We start from the raw sequence: 25,334 nt of genomic DNA on the forward strand, positions 1-25,334 counted from the left end.
GAATCCAGAGTGAAACTGAGACATTTAGCACCTGAAGGCTGCATCTAAATGATAACATCAGTGAAAAGCCAAAATAAAATGGCAAAGCAACAGAAATTATGCTAAACTGGGAGACAGTGTGAAACCAAATAGATGTCAATTAATAATGAGGACAAGACAACCAAGAACTCAGATTAGTAACCACAAAGGGTAGGGTGGGGGATTTTTTCCTATGCACCCACACTGATACACATCATGGCCTGAAGAAAGAGGCTCCTCCTCCCTAACTGTCATCTTTCGGCCTCTGAGGGAGAGAGAAGGCTGGCCCAGTACCATCAGAGGCTAGCCTGAAGAAAGAGGCTCCTCCCTCCCTAACTGTCATCTTTCGGCCTCTGAGGGAGAGAGAAGGCTGGCCCAGTTCCATCAGGGGCTAGCCTGAAGAAAGAGGCTCCTCCCTCCCTAACTGTCATCTTTCGGCCTCTGAGGGAGAGAGAAGGCTGGCCCAGTTCCATCAGGGGCTAGCCTGAAGAAAGAGGCTCCTCCCTCCCTAACTGTCATCTTTCGGCCTCTGAGGGAGAGAGAAGGCTGGCCCAGTACCATCAAGGGCTGGCCTGAAGAAAGAGGCTCCTCCCTCCCTAACTGTCATCTTTTGGCCTCTGAGGGAGAGAGAAGGCTGGCCCAGTACCATCAGAGGCTAGCCTGAAGAAAGAGGCTCCTCCTCCCTAACTGTCATCTTTCGGCCTCTGAGGGAGAGAGAAGGCTGGCCCAGTACCATCAAGGGCTGGCCTGAAGAAAGAGGCTCCTCCCTCCCTAACTGTCATCTTTCGGCCTCTGAGGGAGAGAGAAGGCTGGCCCAGTACCATCAGAGGCTAGCCTGAAGAAAGAGGCTCCTCCTCCCTAACTGTCATCTTTCGGCCTCTGAGGGAGAGAGAAGGCTGGCCCAGTACCATCAAGGGCTGGCCTGAAGAAAGAGGCTCCTCCCTCCCTAAATATCATCTTTCGGCCTCTGAGGGAGAAAGTAGGCTGGCCCAGTACCATCAAGGGCTGGCCTGAAGAAAGAGGCTCCTCCCTCCCTAACTGTCATCTTTTGGCCTCTGAGGGAGAGAGTAGACTGGCCCAGTTCCATCAGGGCTAGCCTGTAGAAGAAGAGCCCTCCCTCCGGTCCATCTGCCTTGGTCCAGGCCTCAGAGGGAGAGAAGAATACTGGACCTGATTCCCTCCCCCCCTCACCATTCCCTTCTCCTTTTGTGTCATGTCTTTTAGATTGTAAGCCTGTGGGCAGGGAACTGTCTGTTATCTCCTCTATTGTAAACCGCCCGGATTCCCAGTGATTGGGCGGTATATAAATAAAACCTATTATTATTATTATTATTATGAATATCAGCCAATGAGCAGTCAAATATAAAACCAGAAAACCATTCTCAGTCATTTTTCTTTATCTAATGGCAGACCAGAGGTCTACCATGGTGGTCTTTGACCAATTGGAGATAATTATTTTTTAGAAATTGTGGGGTAGGAACTGAGGGTTGGTCTGCATGTAGCCCACAAACCACAATATGCCCACCCCTGATCTCCAGTCAGAAATACAGCACCAGTATTGTATAGTGGATAATAAGCTTATACCTAAACACTGTGCAGACATATCAGAGGCACAGCATGCTTTCCCCCAACCACTCAGCAACTATTATCCCTAATACACTGGTAACTTTGAATTCATTGGAATCTGAACTAGGACTTTCGAGGTCATGCTCTAGCCCAGTGATTCCCAAACTCTGGTCTGGGATTCTGAGAGCTGAATCAAAACGCTTGGGAGGTCAGAGTTTGGGAATCACTGCTAGCCACTGTGCAACACCAGCACTTAATCATCATTTGGTTACTGGACAACAGTACAGTATAATGAGTCTCTGCTTTGGAAAGAAGTCATTGTTCAAGCACAGTTCCATGTAAAGGCATCTTTCCAGAAAACATCTGACGAAATAGGTTGTAATCCACAAAAGCTTGTGTCAAAATAGTTAGCTGGAAAGATGCTACCAGGCACATCTTTTTTTTTAATCCTCATCTCTTCTTTTAATATTTAAATAGACAAGCATGGTTATCTATTTAAAATATAGAAGCTCTGGGAGCTCATCTACATGATTTTCCTCAACAGTATTTGCTGAAGCTGCTGTGAGAAAATAAGCAGTCAGGTGGGATGGGGCAACAAGCTTTTGACCCAGCAGTGTGTGCCACAACTATACTCCATATAAATATTATCGGAAGGAAGAGGGCAGAAATAACTGCAGAGACTGAGGCAGAAGTAAATAAATAATAATAAATTGTTTATTATTTATTTTATTTTTTAATTTTTTATTGTTTATTTGTTAACCGCTTTTCCTACAATCAAAGCGGTGTACAATATCGTAAAAACAAACAATAAGAACAATTAAAAATTCACATCTAAAAATACATATTAAAAAAGTAAATTCAAACAAGATTAAAAACATAATATACTATTAAAACCACAAATTACTGTATATCAAAGACAATAGGGGGGAGATGGTCTCAGACGGAATTGGGAGGGTAGGCTTGTAGGAAGAGATGAGTCTTTAGAGCCTTCTTAAAGGCTTCCACCGTTCCACTGAGGCGAATCTCTTCCGGAAGGGCATTCCATAGAGAAGGCGCCACTGCTGTGAATGCCCTTTGTTGTGTGATCGCCAGTCTCACCTTAGGGTAACTGAGTAAGGATTTTCCTGTAGATCTGAGTGTGTGGGGAGGATTATGTAGGGAGAGGCGTTCCCTCAAGTAACCCGGGCCCAAGCCATTTAGGGCTTTAAAGGTAATAACCAACACTTTGTACCATAGTTGATTGATGCAATGTATGTGCAATGTTTGCATTTTTGTCAGAAAACCTCACAAACCACACCTGCAGCAAGTGCAAATTGGTAGCAGTACTGGATGATGCCAATGCACTGCAGCTACATGCTGAGTCCCTTCAATGCATCAGAAAACATGAGGACTTCCTGGAAAATGAAGAGATCTGACATATCACCAACCTTGACAGCTTTAAAAAGGCTGTCATGACGGATCTCTTCCAACAGGCTTTCCCTAATTAACCCATGATTGCCCATGATGTCCTGCTCCTGTTATAATGGTTTTATGATTTATGATAGTTTTAATGTTTAATATGTAATTGTTAATTATTTTAATTGTATTATAGTTTTATTATATTATAATGTTGTAGTTTATTATGAAGTAGGGTAATGGAATTTTTTTTTGTTATTGTATGCTGCCTCGATCTTTGGAAGAGGTGGGATAAAAATAATTTATTATTATTATTATTATTATTATTACCTGTAATAGTGAGGAAGAACCTTGAAAGACAATCACTGTCAGGAGCAGATCATGCAGAAGGGATTCAGAAATGTTCCCGCTAAGCAATCTCTTCTTGCAGGTTCAGGAGGATAGAAGCAGTATAGATGCCCAAGCAGGAAACCAGGAACAACGGACTCCTTTCTTCTTATTCATTTGGGCACAATGACACTGCCAAGAACATTTTTGAGAATATCACCTCTGAAGCTTTATGAAGCTTCACCAACATGAAGCTTTGGACAGGAAGCTGAAGGGGCCTGATGCATAGGTGGCATTCTCACCAATCTTGCCAGTAAAGGATAGAGGACTGGAACATATTAAAAGTGAATAACTTGCTACATAGATGGTGTAGACAGGAGAGGTTTGGCTTCTGTGGGTATGGTCTTCATTTCTTAGACAGCAAACTACTGATGTGTCCAGGAAAATGGCCAGCAGCCAATAGCAAGCAAAACAACTGAGATAATGGAAAAGCAAATCATCAACAAAGCACAGTGTCTGAAACAATGCAAATTCTGAATATCAGACGACAAGAAATTAGAGCAAACAGCAACAAACCACAACATCTGAAACAATGCAAGTCCTGAGTATCAGATGACAATAAGTTAGAGCAAATGAAGAGTTCCTAAAAAAAAATCCTTAGCCACTCTGTTAGCTGGTCAGGGATCATGCAATCAGAGTAGTCAACAGTACAAGAGTCTGGAGTTCCAACAAGCAGAATTGTCTATCCAAAGTCCAAAGGCTAATCCAGGAAGTCAGGCAACAAGAGAATCCATGAACAAAGTGGCTTTTGCCAGGGAAGTCAGTTAACCTCTGACAAAGGTTCTGATATTCTTCCCAGGCTTTTATCTCCAGCACTTCATAGTGCAGCTGTTTCCTGATTGCTTGGCATTTCTCATAAAGCCTCCTAGAATTTCGCAGCCCTGTCCTTTCTGATCTTTGCTGGCTGTAACAAGGCATAGGTAAGTTGGTCTCCTCCTATTCCTCACTGCCCAAGCTGGCAGGAGACTCTGCTCCTTGTGTGCCAGGCTCCTGACTGTCCTCTTTGGCATTAGCCTCCATTGGCACAGGCAATGAAGAAATGGAACTTGGCTCTGGGTCAGATTACTCTCTCTCTCTCTCTCCTCTTCCAAGTCTTCAGCTGGGCATGCCTCCGTTGGCACTTAGATGGGAAGGTAACAGTGGACTTTATTGCACAGACCATGGAACGGGCCTGTTGCATTCTAAAAGGGGACATGATGAGCACGGGAGGTGGCACAGAACACATCTTACTGCACAGAGAGAATGCTGCTGCTGCTGCTGGACATTCCCATCACATTCTGGATGTGTTCTCCAGGGGGCAATTTTCAGGAAAACTTCTCAAGCAGTCCTGAAAATTGCCTCCTCTGGGACACATCCAGAACGTGATGGGAATGTTCGGCAGCGGCGTTCTCCCTGTGCGGTAAACAGCTTTCTGTGCCGCCTCTCGTTCTCATCATGTCCCCTTTTAGAATGCAACAGGCCCATTCCAGGGCCTGGGCAATAAAGTCTGCTGTTACTTTCCCATCTAAGTGTGAAGCTATTTATTTACTTGCACATTTACATGTTTTTGAACTGCAAGTTGGCATAAGCTGGGACTAGTGATGAGAGCTCACTCTGTCATGTGGTGCTTAGGCCTCGAACTGCTAAACTTCTGATCTTACAATAACCACTAAGCCACTGCATCCCTGGTATGTCTCATCAAAATATCTCCTCCTTCCTTGAAAAGCCCAGGTAGCTCCATTCAGTGTCACGTAAATAAACCTAAGCTGGTACAATGGGATTTTCTCTTCCTTCTCAACCAACCTGCCACCCCCACAGCAGTTTCAAATGTGCTCAAGTGGGTTTCCCAACCAGAAAAAGAACAGAAAATATCTTCTTTCTCTCACTTTGATGTGAGGACAAGCCCACATCAGGTATGTCACATCACCATGGATCATAATAATGTTCTCTGTCTGGCTCATAGCCTTCCCCTCCAAAAAATAAAAATTCTATGAGTAAGGCATACACAGGAGCACCAAAAACGGGGAGGCATTTTGACATGTATAAAATATCAAATGGGGAGGCATTTTGACATGTAGTATAAACTCTGGTTCTGAAAATACAGCCGGCCCTTCTTATACATGGATTTTTATACAAGGATTCAAGCATCCACCATTTGAAAATTTTCAAAAAAGTATAAATTTCAAATATCAAACCTTGATTTTCCAATTTTTATAAGGGACATCATTTTGCTATGTCAGTATATTTAATGGGACTTGAGCATCCATGGATTTTGTTATCCATGAGGGATCTTGGAACTAAACCATAGTATATTTCAAGGATCCACTGTATTGTGGTTTTGTGCCTCCTGGTTGTTTCTGACTTATGATGACCCCATTATGAGGTTTTCTTGGCAAGATTTGTTTGTGGGGGTTCCTCTAAGGATGAGAGAGTTTGACTTACCCAAGATCACCCAGTGGGTTTCCATGGCTAAGTGGGGATTACAACCCTGGCCTCCAGGGTTGTAGTTGAATGCTTAAACAACTACACCATAATGGCTGACCTCTGAAAGTATGCCCAGTACAAAATCAGAAGAATGAGCTGGAAATGTGCCCTCTTTTGAAATGACTCAAAAAAGAACTGGATGAGGGGGTAATCAACCATCATCCATTCATATGAGAAAAAGAAATCCTCCCCCTACAATTGTTAAGTCATATGTATTATCTCTCTTAGGGGAATTTGCATAGTAAATGTGACTTTAAAAAGAGTGTGTTTCTTTTATCAATGAAGCACACACTTTTTCTGCTTCTGACACTGAAAAGTTAATTATAAAAGATCTCAACAACTAATGGCAAGTATCATAATCAAAAGTGGTTCTTTCTTTTTATTTGAACCAAGTCACTTTAAAAAAAAAAAGAACATTCTGCTTCATCAAGGATTCAAATTAAACTGTGTTTTCCAAACAGAATGTAGAAATAGTTTCCAAATTAATTTAGGTTAGCATAGCTCCTTTCTCATGGAAACTCATCACTTACTCTCTTTTAAGGAAAAAAAGACACATATCAAGTATCTGCAGATACACAGTGTCCCAAAAGTCAACATGATTCTGCTGGAGCATAAAGAAAGCCATCTTTCTTGGAAGCATCCAAAACTCAGCCTTGAGCCATACAAGATGGAGGACTGTTATCTCTAAGTGTTATATTTAAACTTCCCTGCTTGGAAAGTCATGATTCTTCTGTCTTTTACATTTCAGGAACTGGAGAAATTGTTTTAAAAATAACATTAAAACAATATAGTAAGAATAAACAAAACAAAAAAATTCTCAACATGCACTCTATATCCATGGATTCTGCATCCATTAATTCAACCACCCACAGATATATATATATCCTACAAGCAAATCTTGATTTAGACATTTTATATAAGGGACACCATTTTACTATGCCATTTTATATAATGAGACAGGAGCATCCACAAATCCCAGTGGATACCAAAGTCCTACTGTATATCATAAAGAAGTCTGATTTGCTTGTTGGGTAGAATAGTAGAATACGAAGTAACATGTGCTTAATTATTCAATTATGTGGCATTCTTCCAGTCATTCTCGCTGCATAAGCATCTCAAGCCAGGGTCACCATAAGCACAACTGATTGTCAGCTGTTGTTACACAAAGACTGTAACGACAGAAGCATTTGCACTAAATGCTTGAAAATTGAGCATGGTCAAGGTTGCAGTAGGAATTGTAATTACTATCACCCAACATAGATGGGTTTACTTTTCCTATCTGGAATTTCTATTACGATGAAAGAAGTTTGAACAATACTTGTAGCATGAACCTTCATTTTATAATTACGATTGGATGAAACTAGTAACCCAAACAGGCTATATGTATATATTTTTACTGGAAATACAGTGGGCCCTTCCCTTATGCGAGGGATCTGTTCCGGACTCCCCTGCATAAGGGAAATGCTCAAGCCCCATTGAAAACAATGGGGCTTGTGTACACGGCGTGGTGCAGCACATTGCGCACACCATGAGGAACCACGCCATTGCGACTACCAGTGCGTGGCTTTCAACATAAACTGAAAGCCACATGTGGTACACCTGCGTATGATGTGGGCGCAGTGTACTATGAAGTACCCAGTGTGCTGTTGCCACCAGCTGACAGAAGACACATTTTTTAAAAAAAGAACTATAGGAGTTATTTTTTTTCTTTCCATGTGCTGGCTAAAGTATTACAATATACCCAGACTGATTGATGCTTAGCATATATTACAACAGTCCCAATGTTTGCATATTAGTAGAATACACAAGAAATCTTAATTCACTGACAGCATACTCAAATCATTCTGAATCAATTTTATTGCCCTGGTGCGTAACCTGTACTCAGGACAAGAGGCCATCATAAAGACAGATTAGGAAGAACCATGCTGAATATATTGTATGTAAAGTGGGATTAGACTCAGAGGAAAGAGGCATGAAAATTGGAGGGAGGAACATCGACAGATGACACCATATTACTAACAGTAAATACAAAGACTTGAAACAATTACTGAAGAAAGTCAAGGGGAAAGGTTCAAAGGCAGAGTTACAGCTGAACATTAAGAAAACAAAAAATAATGACCACAGTTGATTTATATAGCTTTAGAGTAGATTATAAAGACATTTGAGATAGTCAAAGATTTCCTATACCCTGGGATCACTCAGTAACCAAATGTAATCTGCAGTCAAGAGATCAGAAGATTAGGAAGGGTAGCCATGAAGGAACTATGTAAGATTCTGAAGTGAAAAGTTTTATCACTGAATATCAAAGTCAGGATTGCCCATCCCATCATATTTCTGATTTCTATGTATGGATGTGAAAGCTGGACAGTGAAGAAAGCTGATAGGAAGAGAATCAACTGAAATGTAGTGCTGGAGGAGAGGTCTATGGATACAGTAAACTGTCAAAAAGCCAAAGTGACAAAACTGAGGTTGACATACTTTGGACATACAGTATCATCCGAAGATATGACTCATTAGAAAAGGCAATGATGACTGGAAAAGTAGAAACCAGTAGGAAAGGGGGGAAACCACATGATAAGTGTGTCAAGCAGTTGAGTGTTCCCCCCTGCTTCTGCCGAATTGGATGGGATCTCTAGGGATAATCTATGCTGTCCCCACCCACTGATTTTTGCCCATGTGGCCCAGTAGGAAGTTAGTGAGGGTTACACTTACACTTCCCAGCTCTGATTCTGCAGACCTTCCTCCCCCTGACCCTGTGGGAGAGTGTCAATAAGGAAGCTTTATTCCAAGCAACAATCTACATTAGCCAAAGACTGTTTCTTACATGAAAGGCACCTCACTTCAGGCATACTGAGAAGAGGTTATAATGTTACAGAATGGTATAGGTCATATTCAGACAAGGTTCAAAAGAAACCTAATTTTCGTAACGTGTCACGCTAAAACATTTTTCTATTCCACTAACAGTATAGATGGAATCTGAAGTTCTGAATCTTTATGGGGGAGCTGACATCTGAATGCCTCTGTCCAACTTTGGTGCCATGGAATATATTCTTGTTCTGAAAATCAGAATCAATACAGAGAACTGAACTGATCCTGAAGGAACCTTCTGTAACACAGCAAATTGAGTGGAAATAGTGTTGCTCATTTGAAGCCAATGCCACAAATAGAAAATAATATACAAACCTAATGGTGCATTTACAAGCTAGCAATCAGGAAGCATCTCTTAGCTCAGGAGATGCTAAGATACTTTTAATAATACTAGTAAAGCTCATGCAAGTTACGTAAACACAAACTCTGAGTTCCCAGAACAGAATAATTATTATTACTGAATGGAAAAGATGTGCAGTGCAAATTTGCAGTCTTAAGGCCACATGTTCTGTAACATATGTTCTGCAACATAGACTCCAATCATACATGGGAGTGAGAAATCCCAGAGGTCCAAGCAGGGTTCAGGAAAGGAAGAGGCACTAGGGAACACACTGTAAACATATGGAGTTAAAAAACTAATGGAGCGCAGCAGGGAGTTAAAAAAAAAAACAGAATGCGTTTTATAAACTATAGCAATGCTTGTGGCTGCATAGATCATGAAAGGCTATGGAATACCCTTAAGGACATGCAAGTGCTGCTACATCTGATAGTCTGGATGAGAAATCTGTACTTAGGATAAGAGGCTACTGTTAGAACAGAATACGAAGAAACAGATTGGTTCTCAATTGGTAAAGGGGTCAGGAAAGGCTGCATTCTATTACCCTACTTTTTCAACTTGTGTGTAGAAAATATCATATGAAAAACAGACTTAGACTCAGAAAAAGGAGGAGTGAAGATAAGAGAAGGCAACTTCAACAATCTAAGATACACAGATGACACAATACTACTAGCAGAAAACATCATGGCCTTGGAACAAAAGTCAAAGAAGAAAGTGCAAAGGTAGGCTTAATGTTGAACATAATGAGAACAAAAATAATGAAAAAGGAAGATCTGCATACATTCAACCTAGACAATGAGGAAACTGAAATAGTGAAAGAATTCCCATACCTTGGATCAAACTTCGATCAGGAAGGAGACCACAGTCAAGAATTGTGAAGACAACTAGGATTGGGAAGGGCAGCTATGAAAGAACTAGCCAAGATCCTAAAGGGCAAAGAGCACTAAAATCAGAATCGTACAAGCCACTATATTCCCATTACAATATATGGATGCGGGAGCTGGAAAGTGAAAAAAACAGATAAAAAAACCTATCTAAGGGATCGCCTGCTTCCATACAATCCGCCCTGTACACTCAGGTCCTTAAAGACCAGGTTGGCGACCTCCCAGAGGACATTTACTGCAGTCGCTTCCAACTTATTGAATAGCCTGCCGGACAAGATCCGTCAAATTACCAATCTAGAGAGCTTTAAAAAAGCCTTTAAGACGGATCTCTTCCAGCGAGCCTTCCCAGAATAAAATACTCGGCCATGAATAAGACTTTCAATCTATCGAACTCTGCCCATGATGACTATTATTTGGATTATTCAGATTTTAGTATGTAGTTTTTAATCTTATACTGTTTAATCTTGTTTTAAGGGGGGCACTATGTATATAAGAATGTATTTTAACTTGTTGTACGCCACTTTCATTGCCTGGCAAAAAGCGGGATAGAAATAAATTTTTTATTTATTTTTTATTTATTATTTAATTCGTTTGAGATGTGGTCTGGAGAAGAGTGCTGAGGATTCCACGGACAGCCAAAAAGACAAACAAATAGATCCTTGAACAGATCAAATCTGAAACCTCCTTGGAAGCCAAGATGATCAAGTTGAGGCTGCCATACTTTGGCCACATCATGAGAGGGCATGAATAATTAGAAAAGAGAGCATGCTAGGAAAGGTGGAAGACACTAAAATAGAAAGAAAGAAAGAAAGAAAGAAAGAAAGAAAGAAAGAAAGAAAGAGCAAGACTGCACACAATCAGAGAGGTCATGGGTATGAATTTACATGACCTAAGCAGAGCAATTGAGAATAGAGAGTCTTGGAGATGTCTCATCCACAGGATCACCATGAGTTGGGATTGACTCCAAGGCAGGTAGCAACAACATCAGCAATAAGGCCACATATGCATACTTCTTTGTTGGGCTTCTCAGTTATTATCACATGAGAAAGCTTTTCTGTCAATAATGTTCCTTTGCAAAGGACCTCTGCAAACAGTGCAATCTGTTACAGTTTAAAATAAGCCAAAATTATTACATAAAGATTATTAACAAAGGGATAAGTAATAACACAGTAAATATCATAAGGACAGACTTTTAACTATAGTTTATCACTTCATATTAAAAGGACTAAATATGTACAAAGAAAAAGAGATAACATTTTATGTGGTGACTATATTCAGTAAGAACAAGTGAACACAGTCAGTCAGAGAAAGAAGGAAAAGAGGTTTTCAGAAAATCCCTCTTTCCCTATCTGTTGTTTGGTCAAATTAGCTTCAATGCAGTCCATCATTCTGTATTCCAGATGTAACAGAAAACCCAAGGGTATGTGTACATGTTGATAATGCTTTCAGGAAGCAAAACAGAAGGAAAGAGAGAGAGATACGGTTTCTCATATGATGTGATGCTGTTGTTGTTACCACTAAGTAAACTTAATTTTTTTTGTCAGTATCATAATTACTTAATATCTTCATATTTTCACTTGTCAAATAACCTGTGTTTCACCTAAGGATGGAGATAGCTATGGCCCCATATAGACTGCCAAAATAAAGCTGCTTCGGGTCATTTTGAAGGTATGCTGTTTAAATGATGCATGTATCCTAAGAGGCCGGAAGCCGTGCCAAAGCCACAATCCAGTCCTAAGGACTGGAACGCAGCTCCGGCGCAGCTTCCAGACTCTTAGGACGCATGCATCATTAAAACAGCATACCTCCAAAGTGACCCGAAGCAGCTTTATTTTGGCCTGTCTGTATAAGCCCTATGAATATTAGCTGGATTCTACATTTTCAAAAGTGGGCTATCAACCAATAATGTTGTTTTTATTTTGTTCTCAAAAGTCCTATGTCATCCCAGGTGCAACCTGAAACCATAACATCACCCAGTAGTGCCTAATTTGAATGTATTTAGCTCCTTCCTTCCACATTTCCTATTAAGGCTCTGATCAGGCAGATAGCATTTCCCTTCTCCTATTCTTATCCCCTTTCTGCTTTTGCAGCATCTTGCTTAATAGAGAGATCTATTTTCAAATTGAGCACATTCTTATCACCTTTAAGTTGGCTCAAGAAAGGTATGAACTTAATATAGATCTTACCATTGTTTCTATGGCGGGGTACAGACGGGCAGGGGAAGACGTCTTGGAGGTGTATTCTGCTGAATGCGGAGCCTCCAGACCGCCCGCCCCGGGGGCGTGGCTCAGGTGAATGGGGCTTCCACATGGGGGGCAGTGAAGACGCCTCACCTGGGGCCGTTTCTGACCCGCAGTTTCCATACCGCCGCCTCGGAGGACGCTGCAAAGAGAGAGGCAGCTTCTGCACGGGCGGCCAAAAACAGGGCTTTTTTTTTCTTTTGCCGGCTGGCGGATGCGCAGCTGCGGCGCTCAGCACCGGCGGCAGAAAGCCTATGTGCAAATTTAAAGCGCCCAGGCCCCTTTAAACTTTTTCCCTCGCCCTGCCCAAGAACAATGGTGGTCTCCTGCCAGCTGGTGATCAGCTGGTGTTGGCATCCTTGTCCACTTGCACGTTGGTAGTGTCACCAGCATCATGGATGCCTCCTCTCCTTTGGTCCCCACGCTCTTGCTGAATCTGCAATGCACAGCCACAGCTGTCTCCGCTGCCACCGCTGTCCCCCTGCCATCCCCCATCACCTCCCTTGTACATATGTAAATATTTAAAGTTTTAGGGGTTTTTTATTGTTAGGTGAAAATGGCACAGGAATGTGTGTAGGGGTTCACTTTAAATTCCAAACTTTCCCCAATTCTAGCAGCGCATGCGTACATGTTGCTCTAGGGTTAGGGTTAGGGTTAGGGTTACGAGCATTAAAATAGAGTGCAGCTGTGCTGCAGCTTCCACATCTGCATGGCATCTGACGCTCTAATTAGAGCCTCGGTGCAAACTGCGCATGTTCCAGGACCCCGACTCATTATGCGACGCAGCAGACACGGAGCTTTTAAATGGGCAACTTAAATTAGTGGCGTAACAATTCTGGCGTACCGGTGCAGCAGCTTATAGATGGAGATGCGCAGCTGCGCAGTATATAGAAAAGAAGCGGGGGAAAGCAGCACCTTTTTAATGTCGCTTCTTCCCGCTTGGGGCGTGCGGGCGGCGTGTTCATAGCGGCATTCAGGTAAGGGCCGTCTGAAGGCTATACATTCATGACGTCATGAACACACCCCTTTTTGCCCGTCTGTATCCCACCTATGTACTGTTCAAAGATACAAAACAAGACACTGCCTGACGACAGCACAGACACAAAAATATTCACTCCCCTTCTAAATCAACCCATGTTTACAGTATACTGTATACAGAATACTGTAGTTTATGAATATTACTAGAGAGAGACTCTGATGGATGGAACTGGGCAGATTCGGACTCCCCCCCCCCCCCCCGAATCCCTCGGGAAACAAGTGCCCACTAGAAATTTACCTCAATCAGGGTAATTTAACCCTGAATTCCATTGCAGCTCTTGTGGAGAGTTCTCATTTGTGGAATCGGTTTAAAATGAAGGTGCCTTTGCTGTCAATCAAATTCAGTCCCGCTTTCGCCAAGGTGGCGTTTCCTACAGCAATTGGGCAATCGGATGTGTGCTTCCCCCCTCCTTTAAAAAAAAAACAGGTGGCAGTACGTGCATATTTTGTCAAATTTAAAAACCTCCAGGTGTGTGTGCGTGTGTTGTGTGTATTTGGGTCACTACAGATTATGGATCTTCCCCAGCCTCCGTTTTCAACCCCAAAATGCAATCTAATGCCATCTCTGCACCCTCCCTCCTTGCCATCCCAGAATGCCTCATACACATACAATAATAATAATAATAATAATAATAATAATTAATTCCTCACCCCAAATGCCATCTCTGCATCCTTTGCTTTCCCTCAGCCACCCCAGAATTCCTTACAGACAGTAGCAAAAGCATTCTGTATCAATTTGCCAAATTGAAAGAGAAACATTTGTAACATTCGCATTGTAGCATTCGCATATAAAAAACAATTAAAAGCCTCTTGCAGCACAAACACACACACATTCTATTCCAGGAGCAAGGAAATGAAAAGGTAATGTAGCAGAAGAAGACACATTCTATCTATATATGTATCAACCTTTAGCAAAAAACATTCACATAGTTTGTCAAAAAAATAATAATAAAATAAAAAATAAAAGAGAGAAAGCTGCCTGGTGCCCTCCCTCTGACCTACCCTGAACTTGACCCTTGCTCCGGCTCTTTCCTCTTGCTCCATCAGTCACCCCGATTGCCCTTTGCACCCTTCCTCCGGCTCCTTCACCCTCCTCCTCCTTCATGAAGGGGAGGAATGTTCTACTCTCTGCCCTCCCTCTGACCTAAATCCCTCCCCTGAACTTGCCCCCATCATGATCGAGGACAAGTTCATATTCGCCAGACCCGTTCCCCCCCCCCAAAGATACAGCTTTTACCCCGCTTTCAAATGACCCGCACCAAGGTGCATTTGCCCCTGAATGGGTGTGGACGCCTTGGATTCAATTGTGAATGGATCAGGGCCAATATGAACTTCCAGTTGTTAATTTGGTTTCTGATCTGTGGTAAAAGATAGTCTGAATGGCCCTCTCGATTTGGTCTTCTGTTCGGAGGCGGAAAATCCGTGGGTGGAAATAGCTGATATTTCCCCCTTGTCATGGACGGATCATTTCCTGGTAGAGGTGATAATCAAGGCTTCTACCCAGATCCCCCCCGGGGGTGGTGGACCGATTAGGATGGTCCACCCTCGAAGGCTGATGGAACCTGAGAGGTTCCAAGAAGCCTTAGAGGGGCTCACGGTTGGTAATGACGGCGACTCTGTTGATGCCCTTACCGGTATCTGGAATACCGGTCTCTCTGGGGCTATACACAGAATCGCTCCCAAGCGCCCTCTCAGGCCCGCTTCCAAACGTAAGCCCTGGTACACGGAAGATCTCCGGGCGAGGAAGCGGGCTCTGCGACGGCTAGAGTACCGTTGGCGGAAACACCTTCGCTTAAGCGACAAGACTCTCCTAGACCGACTGTTAGAGGACTATGGAGAGGCAATACGAGCAACAAAGAATTCGTTCTATGGTGCTCGTATTGCGTCCGCGGAGTCGCGTCCAGCAGAGTTGTTCAGGGTGGTTAGGGAGCTAACTCAGCTCCCTCCCGCCCTGAACCAGATCCTTGAACCCTCTAAGGCCTGCTGCGACTTATTTAACAACTTTTTCGTGGATAAAACTTCTCGTATAAGCGAAGGTCTGAACGCCGACATTATGGCAGAACCTAGGGTAGAAGCGTCCAGAGCCTCCGTGGACTATATTATACTGGATCAGTTTGAGTCGGTGAGTACCGAGGATGTGGACAAGATCCTCGGAAGTGTTCGGAAAACAACCTGCTCTCTTGATCCCTGTCCCTCATGGTTAGCGGCCCAGGGGGGACCGGCGGTGACACTTTTGTTACGCCGGATAATTAATACATCTTTCAGGGATGGACGATTTCCATCGGATCTTAAATTGGCCATAGTAAGACCGATCCTAAAAAAGCCCTCCCTTGACCCCCTGGTTCATAATAATTATCGGCCGGTGTCGCTGCTACCATTCTTGGGGAAGGTGATTGAGAGGGCGGTTGCGATCCAGCTTCAGGCGCTCTTGGATGAAACGGATTATCTGGACCCATTTCAAACTGGCTTCCGGGCGGGTCACGGGGTTGAGACGGCCATGGTCGCCTTGGTCGATGATCTCCGTCTGGGCATTGACAGGGGAAGCGTGTCCCTGTTGGTGCTCTTGGACATCTCAGCGGCTTTCGATACCATAGACCATGGTATCCTTCTGGGGCGCCTGGCTGAGGTAGGAATCGGGGGCACTGCGCTCCAGTGGTTCCGCTCCTACCTCTCTGGGAGGTCCCAGATGGTGCAGCTGGGGGACGTGTGCTCCAGTAAGCGGGCCCTTAAAACTGGGGTCCCTCAAGGAGCCATTTTGCCCCCCATGCTATTTAACATTTACATGAAACCGCTGGGAGAGATCATCCGGAGATATGGGGCGCGGGGTTATCAGTACGCTGATGACACCCAAATCATTTTCTCTATGTCTCCGACTGATGCAGTGACCGGGGATGGCGTCTCTCCTCTCGTGGCCTGTCTGGAGTCAGTAATGGGCTGGATGAGGGAAAACCGACTCAAGCTTAATCCAGAAAAAACGGAGGTACTAGTGATAGGTTCCCCTGGACCAGGAATGACGGTGGTTCCACCTGTCCTGAATGGGGTCACGCTCCCCGTGAAGGACTCCGTGCGCAGTCTGGGGGTGCTTCTTGACTCTTCCCTTCACCTGACTGCTCAGGTGAATGCGACGGTCAAGAGTACCTGTTATCAGCTTCGGCTGATTCGCCAGCTGCGCCCATACCTGGCTCAGAGGGACCTTGAAACTGTTGTACATGCTCTGGTAACTTCGAGACTGGACTTCTGTAATGTACTCTACATGGGGCAACCCTTATACCAAACTCGGAAGCTGCAACTGGTGCAGAATATGGCAGCGCGGCTGGTCACTGGTGTTCCCAGGACCAGCCATATAACACCCGTGCTTAAAGATCTCCATTGGCTGCCCATTCGCTTCCGAGCGCAATATAAGGCGTTGGTTATCACCTATAAAGCCCTAAATGGCTTGGGCCCAGGATTCCTGAAGGACCGCCTCTCCCCGTACATTCCGCCTCGCACCCTCAGAACATCTGGGCAGCAACTCCTGAAGGTGCCTGGGGCTAGGTTGGCTGCTACTGCCAGAAGATCCTTTTCCACAGCTGCCCCAGCCCTCTGGAATACGTTGCCCATGGAGCTCCGCTCATCTACCACCCTGGCCCAATTTAGGAAGGGCCTAAAAACCTTCCTATTTAATCAGGCATTCCCCGACTAAACATCCTGTGGGCCTCCCTCCTCTCTCGTGGCCGTGAGGTTGGGCTAAGGGGTTTTTATTGTTTTTAAGGATTGTTACTGTTGTTGTATGCTTTTAATCTTGTATTTTGTTTGCGCTTCGGTGCATTTTGTTAGCCGCCCTGATCACCCGGAAGGGCGGGGTACAAATAAAAATTTTATTATTATTTATTTATTATTCTTGGGTTAAATTGCTTTTGTCTAGGTCCTTCACATGCATGCACACATATGCACATGCACTCATACACAGTCTTTTAAATATTTATATGTCATCCAATAGCCAAAGATTTCAGGGTTATATACATCAATTTTTAAAAAAATAGCACACATAAGCACACAAAAATATTAAAAGTACCTAACACAGTAAAACAAGCTGAAACTGTTAAAACAATGTACATGTACAAACTGGATAAAATCATTAGACATCCCCTAACTCCAGGGCTTTAATAAAAAGCCATGTTTTGTTGGACATGAAATTAAGCCAGCTTTGATACAAATTGGACCTCTAAGAGGAACGCACTCCACAGCTGTGGTTCTACAGCAGAGAAGGCCCTTTCCTACATCTTTACACAATGTATTGCCCCCCATTGTAGGAAAGAAAGGAAGGCCACTCCAGCAGATCCCAGTCTACAGGCAGGAGTATGTAGGGAGTGGCACTCCTTCAATATCCCCATCTTTTTAGGGCTCTAAATGTTATCCCAAGCAGTTTGAAATTCAAAATGGAACTGTATTGGCAGCCAGTGCAACTCTTTTCAGGCCAGCTTTATATGGTTTTTATATGATGTTCCTTTCAATGATCTAGCAGCTGCCTTTTGCACTAGTTTCACTAAGTCATCTACAAGGGCAGTCCCATGTACAACACATTGCAGTAATCTAATCCAGATAGTCTAGAATGAAGATAAACTTGCTTTTTAATGTCTTCTAAATAAATAACAAAACATAATATTATTTGCCCCTATATTAAAATTATAATTAAGCTAATTAATTATTTTAAACTGGTTTACATTTTACCTCTCAGACAGGCCTTTTGCAGTGGTTAGTGGTTAGTGAAAATCAGCATTCTGACCCTGTACCATTATCTGTTGTGTTCCTTAGGGATCCGTCCTGGGTCCTTTATTGTTCTCCCTTTATACCTTGTCTATTAGCTCTTACAGCTTTTAATACCACCTTTACACTGGTGACACCCAGCTGTATTTTTCAACTACGGAGCTCTCCCTGGATATTGAGCAGCAATTATCATTGTGCCTCAATGATGAGTCACTGGCATCTGAAACTTAATATGGCCAAAACGGAGCCACTTGTCTTTCCGCCAAAAGCCATCTTCACAACATTCTTTTTCAGTTACTGTGTACGACACTTTTATTCAACCTGTGAATGAAGCCTGGGCTTTTTGTTCAATTCTTCTTTATCGTTTGTTCTGCAAATCCAGGCCACTGCCAAGTCATGTTGACTTTTTCTCTATAATCTTGTCAAAATTAGACCTTTTCTTTCTGTCCCAACAGTCAAGACATTAGTCGATGCGCTGGTGGTCTCTCACCTGGATTATTGCAATTCACTCTTGGTGGGTCTTCCTCTTTCCCATCTTGGCCCTTTAATGTCTGTGCAATACTTGACGGCCAGGATAATTTTATCTGTCCGTTGTTTCGATCATATCACCCCCTTATTGTTATCCCTTCACTGGCTCCCTATTCCTTCCAGAATCTGTAATAGAATCTGTTACAAACTTCTTTTGTTGTCTTTTAAAGCTCTTCATGGACTAGCTCCCTCGTACTTGTCAGCACTGGTCTCTTCTTTTCACCCTTCCCATGCATTACGATCTTCTGACACCAGTCTCCTAACTCTTTTTCCCCTCTCCTGTTTGAATTTGTCCCTTCTCCGATGCTGCTCCCCAAGTACTATCACTTCCTTAGCCAATTTTAAGGCTGAGTCGAAGACAACTTGGTTTTGGGAGGCATTCCATATCACTGACTATTAATTTATCATGATGCTTATGTTTTGAATGTGTGCTTACTGTATTATTTTAGAGATGTTCTAATTTTGTAATACTGGTATTTTAGACTGTACACCATTTGGCAGGTTTTTCTTCTTATTTCATTATGATTTCTACTATGTTAAGCACTGTGCAAATTCTACAGCACTCTATAAATAAATGTTAATAATAATAATAATAATAATAATAATAATGGTGCAGTAGACCACCCAAAAATGACCATTACATACTAGGGTTCTGGACCGTGTGAATGCTGTGTGGTCCGGAACCCTAGTATCGCTACCACCACACCCCTTTTGGGCCATCTGTCTCGGGCCATAATAGTAATAATAATAATAATAATAATAATAATAATAATAATAATAAATTCTTTGTTATTTTTTAAATCTCCATTTACCACTATTCTATAGTCCATTTATTCAAACTGTCCAGAGTTGACTAGAAAATTCTGGGTCAGTTCTGTTCCAACTAAAAGATAGTAAAAATATTTTTTTAAAAATCTCAATTATTTTTAAATAATGGATCATGCAAAGAATGAAACAGCAATGTTTCTGCTGCCTCACCAACTGTTAATTTTTAAATGGCAACAGATATTATTATTATTATTATTATTATTAAATTCATTTTTATCCTGCCTTTCTCCCAATAACTCAAAGTGGCTAACAGCATATTTAGAACAATACAAATTAAAACAATACAAATATTTTAATAAAAGTATAAATATGTTTTTAAAAAGCAATTAAACAATTTATTAAACTAAAACACTGAACATTAAAAACATTTTTAAAATGCATTAAAAGACTTAAAACAGAACTGCACAGCCTTAATAGTCCAACCCTAATAAATTCCTAAAAGCTGGATGGCACAGAAATGTTTGGACCTGCTGTCAGAAGGAAAGCAAGGATGGGGCCATGCTGGCCTCTCTAGGGAAGGAGTTCCAAAGTCTTGGATTGGCCACTAAGAAGGCCCTCTCCCTTGTTCCCAGAGAGAGAAATGGACCAATCCAGACAATCTTAAGAGCTCTATTGAACTCATAAAGGGAGATCTCTTCCGGCAGGCCTTCCCAGAATAGAGAACCCGGCCTTAGAAAAACATCTGGGAAAGATACTGCTGCTCCCACTGACTGTTTGTTGGTATGTTGTTGTTGACCTTCTGGTCAGTTTTTAACTTGTATGTTTGTTTGTTTGCTGTTGGTTTTTGTTCTGTTTTTTAAATATTGCATTGGATTTAATACTTTTTTAAGGAGGGGAGGGTACCAGGGATTTTATATGTTTTGTATTTTTAACTTTGTTAGCTGCCCCAATTGTTCTCAGAGGGGTGGGATACAAATAAATTTTATTATTATTATTATTATTAGATATAGTCCTTCAAAAAACCTGGACCCAAGCTGGGTAGGGTTTTATAGATTAAAATCAACACTTAGAATTGAGCTTGGAAACAGACCAATAGACCTGCAAACACATTAAGGGACATGATCTAAAACTTCTAAAATATTTGAATTTTTTGAAACCAATAAGTCATTCCCTTAATACATCTTTCTAAGGAAACAACAGAGTCATTAATAAATCCCATGACATATGATTAAGCAAAGCAAAGCAAAGAATATAAAAGAATGAGTAGAAAGATCTTACAATGGAGAAAACAAACAAAGGAAATCACTAGGATTTTAACCTACTCAGAAATTATCGTATGTACTCGTCCATAAGTCTAAAAATTTATGCCCCCCAAAAATTGATCCCAAAATCACAGGTTGACTTATTTAAAGGTCACTATGGAAATGTGATAGCAGCTCTTTCAGATTTCCCCATGTGGTGTGGAGTGGAGTTTAGCAAGAAAGAGTCAAGCACAAAGAGTCCTGGGTGATTGATTGATATTGCCAATTGTTTAAGAGTCCCCCTCCTGCCTGCGCATCTAGCTGAAACGAAAGTTTAAACGATGAAGCAAAAATGCCATAGGCACACATACACATGCACACATACACACACTGAAGGAGCTTCCAAGGTTTACCCTGGACCTATCCATGGGTTATGGCAAAATCCATCATTTTTACTTCCAAACCCTGGCCTTGACTTATACATGAGGTCCACTTATAGTTGAGTATATAGAGTCATACACAGACACTGATGTTCTGTTATTTCAGTGATCATAATCTAATAAAATGCTAGGAAGATTAAAGATCTATAAGTTAGCAGACAAAACACTGTAGGCAAATTTTTATGTATTTATTATTTTTATTACACATTTTTAAAAATCAAAAGTAAAGATAGTAATGCAGAAGTGATTTTTTTAAAAAAAAAATCCAAACACTGAATGGATTTCAAACCATTTCAAACTGGATTCAGGACGGAATACGGAGTTGAGACTGCCATGGTTGCCTTAGTCGATGATCTCCGTCTGGGCATCGACAGGGGAAGTGTGACCCTGCTGGTGCTCTTGGACCTCTCAGCAGCCTTCGATACCATTGACCACGGTATCCTTCTGGAACACCTGAGAGAGTTGGGTATTGGAGGCACTGCATTGCAGTGGTTCCAGTCCTACCTCTCGGGCAGGTTCCAGATGGTGTTGTTGGAGACAGTTGTTCGGCCAAGAGGGAGCTCAAATAGGGCATCCCTCAAGGCACGATTCTGTCCCCAATGCTGTTTAACATTTACATGAAGCCGTTGGGTGAGATCATCCGGAGACATGGGGCGGGGTGTTATCAGTATGCTGATGACACCCAAATATATTTCTCTATGTCTCGGACTGAAGCAGTGACTAAGGATGGCATCTCTCCTCTGAATGCCTGTCTTGGGGCGGTAATGGACTGGATGAGGGAAAACCGACTCAAGCTGAATCCAGGTAAGACGGAGGCACTCACTATAGGAACCCCGAATCTAGGAATGGAGTTGTGTCAGCCAGTTCTGGATTTGGTCACACTTCCCCTGAAGGATTCTGTTCGCACCTTGGGGGTGCTCCTTGACTCGTCGCTCAAACAGACAGCTCAGGTGGATGCGACAGTCAAGAGTGCCTGCTATCAGCTTCGTCTGATATGTCAACTGCGCCCCTTCTTGGAGCTGAGAGACCTGGAAACAGTAGTACATGCACCGGTAACCTCTCAATTGGACTTCTGTAATGCGCTCTACTTGGGGCTACCCTTGTGCCAAGTTCGGAAACTTCAGTTGGTACAAAATATGGCAGCCAGATTGATCACAGGAACTTCTAGGAATGACCATATAACACTGGTCTTGAAGTCCCTGCACTGGCTGCCTATTAGTTTCCAGGCAAAGTACAAGGTGTTGGTGATTACCTTTAAAGCCCTACATGGCTTGGGCCCAGAGTACTTGAGGGAATGCATTCTTCCCTATTGTCTGCCCTACACACTAAGGTCCTCTGGAAGAAATCTACTACAGCCAAAAAAATCTAGGTTAACATCAGTTTCCCAGAGGGCCTTCTCTACTACTGCTCCTAAACTATGGAACGACCTGCCGGAGGAGATCCGTCACATTCCCACTCTGACAGCTTTTAAGAAAGCACTCAAGACAGATCTCTTCTGGCAGGCCTTTCCAACTTAATTACCCTCCCCAGATACAGAGATATTGTCCCCTCATTTGTCTATTCTTCCCCGCCTATGTTTCTGCCTTCTTTTAAATGCTTTTAATGTTTTTTATACTATTATTGTTTAATTCTGTTTTAGTACTGGGTATGGGGGGGGGCAGTAGGTCTAGGGTTTGATTTTTAACTCTATTGTAATTGATGTATTTTATTGTTGTAACCCGCCCAGATTCTTCATGATTGGGCGGGCTATAAATAAATCATTATTATTATTATTATTATTATGGATCTGTCTCTACTAATGAATATTTATTTTGGAGTCAAAGGAAATAGCCCATTATAGTGTTATCACAGCAACTCAGTGTGCTATAGCAGATAAGTGAGAAAGGCAAATTTACTGGTACAAATAATTACAAGAAGGAATCAATACAAAACAGCAATAACCATAGTTCAATTATCAAAGCTGTGTTTCTTTGAAATTAAGAATTATGGATGACCTTTGTTTATGCAACAGAATTTTCTTTTCTCTTCTGTGCAACTCTTCCACAAAGGCAACTCAGACCTCTACACCAGTTCATGAAGAGGCAACAGGGGAATTGAGGATAAGCCTTGCAAATGCTGTCTGCTGCACTGACAGACTGATGCTATAACAGGACAGATGCCTGTGTTTGCAGCTATACACCAGTGAAGGTGATGCCTGGATATTACAAGCATCACCTACACTACAGAATAATGCAGTTTGACACTGCTTTAACTGCCATGTCTTAATGATATGGAATTCTGGGATTTGTAGTTTTGTGAGAAATTTAGACTTCTCTTATTAGAGAACTCTGGTGCCAGTACAAACTACAAATTCCAGAATTCCACAATATTGAGCCATGGAAGTTAAAGTAGTGTCAAACCGCATTATTTCTGCAGTAAAGGTGGACAATGTGAGACCTTCCAGAGGTTACTGGACTGCATCTCCCATCAATTCATCCCAGTTTAGACAACAGAAAGTGGGTAGGATGATGCAGTCCAACACTTAAAGGACCATATATTCTCTATTCTTAACATAAACAAAGGCAAATAAAATTATCAGAAGGATCTTTGCTAAGACAAAAAGCTGTAAAAACATGGACTTTTAAGCTCAAAACAAAAATGAGTGAAGGGGACCATTAAGTTGATAAAAATGTGATTAATGTAGTACATAAATAAAAGCAAAATATTCACCTTATGCAAATGTTAATATGTAGGATGTCATTACTAGCTATTGGTTCTTGAAATAATGCTGCACTAATAATTATCCTATTACTTTTAGTTACTTTAAAAATACATTTAAAATACAAAAATGGCCCAAAATTGTTCAAAATGGCTCCCAAAAGTAGCATTACAGAGGATGACATGTAAACCATGCTCTTTTACACTTTTAGAAAATAATAATGTTTTTAAATAATTATAAATTCTTAAATTACTTTGTAACAGTAGCACTTGTGGTAATGTTATTACTCTAGTACTGTTTTGCAGGCTGCACCTTTCTTTGGAATATATGAGGTCTAAACTCTGATAAAGGCCAGCACTGGGAAGGGGGGCTGAGATGATCAGCATTCTGAATCACACAAATTATTCAGTTCCTTGTCACGAACTGACAGGGGATTTGTAAATTATAAACCATTTGTCATATTCTACCCATTAACAACTTTCACTTGTATCTAATGTCTATATTTAAGGGCAAAAAAATCTCCTTTGAAGCTAGGAGCTTTTTGAAGCTTTTGAATGCCCAGCTGTTTACCTTTCTGGGCCTTTCACTGTGTTTCTCTTTGAAATGGTTTTTAGCTGCTCTGCTAGAGGGGTTGAGGCTAAATGACTTCAGCAAAAATTTGTTTTAAAGGTATTTGAAATCTGGGATTGTGTTGGAAAAGCAGGAGAGGAAATAACAGAGACGTACTCATATGTGTAAGCATTAAACACTTCAAGCACAAATTGAGTATCTTGTCTCTAGGAGCGAACACCAGTACTGTACCAAATATACCTCATACAGGTATATTTTCATACTGGTACAGTACTGGTGTTTGCTCCTAGAGAGCAAGATACTGAATTTGAGTTTGACGTGCTTAATGCTTACACAAATAAGTATGTTTCAGTTATTTCCCCTCCTGCTTTTCCAGCACAATCACAGACTTCATGTATCTGTAAGACAGATTTTTGCTCAGAATCAATAAAAAATTAGTGTTTGAAATGAAACAATTTATCATAAAAGAGTAAAAGCCATAAAAGGCATTATATGAAATTTCAAAGTCATTTCTTTTCTCACTCCAGCTCCAAACCCCAATATAATGCTCACATTTTGCAAAATCACACCTGGGTTGAGACAATTGGGTATACTGGGTTAGATAGCTTCCATACCTGCCAGGATCCAGGAGGATGTAATGTAAATGTCAGACACTTATCTCTTTTAGGGCTGCTGTTCATTTCTCCCTTGCTGACAAGTAGCTCAAAGGAAAAAGTGAGTCAGAGTTACTCCATGGAGACTGCACTACCTCTCTCTTAGCACAGCTAGCCATTATCACCATGCATTTCTAGTGTCTGGGGACAAAATGCAATAGTAAGAGCTCCTCTCTGGAGCTAATGCACCATTAATCACCTCAGATTCCTCCATCAAACAACATATTCCATTGGGTTGATACACACACACACACACACACACACAAAATAGCCAGGCACTTTGCATAACAAAAACATGGACCTGCCATACAATTAAATTCCACATGCACTAAATGTAAAATTCTCATATTTTCACTTATACTACTGAATTAATTAGCTTAAGTAGGCCATCATCAGGAGCATACTATATTTGGAATGCTAACAAACACATGCATAGGTGCAAATTAGATTTAAAATTGATTTATGGTAGTCTCTTGCAAGCCATTGTATTGGCA

The 25,334-nt window shown here is 41.8% G+C and overlaps 1 protein-coding gene across 1 annotated transcript in view; it reads right to left on the reverse strand.

Moving 5' to 3' along the window:
- The window catches only part of LOC149321509 (synapsin-2-like), a 238,285-nt gene that overhangs the window by 145,340 nt on the left and 67,611 nt on the right, over window positions 1–25,334 (reverse strand). The gene's annotated exons all lie outside the window — the stretch shown is intronic.

Source organism: Sceloporus occidentalis, unplaced genomic scaffold (genome assembly GCF_023333645.1).
Source record: "Sceloporus occidentalis isolate IW3139 unplaced genomic scaffold, rSceOcc1.0.p SCAF_1, whole genome shotgun sequence".
In the NCBI taxonomy this organism is placed as follows: domain Eukaryota; kingdom Metazoa; phylum Chordata; class Lepidosauria; order Squamata; family Phrynosomatidae; genus Sceloporus; species Sceloporus occidentalis.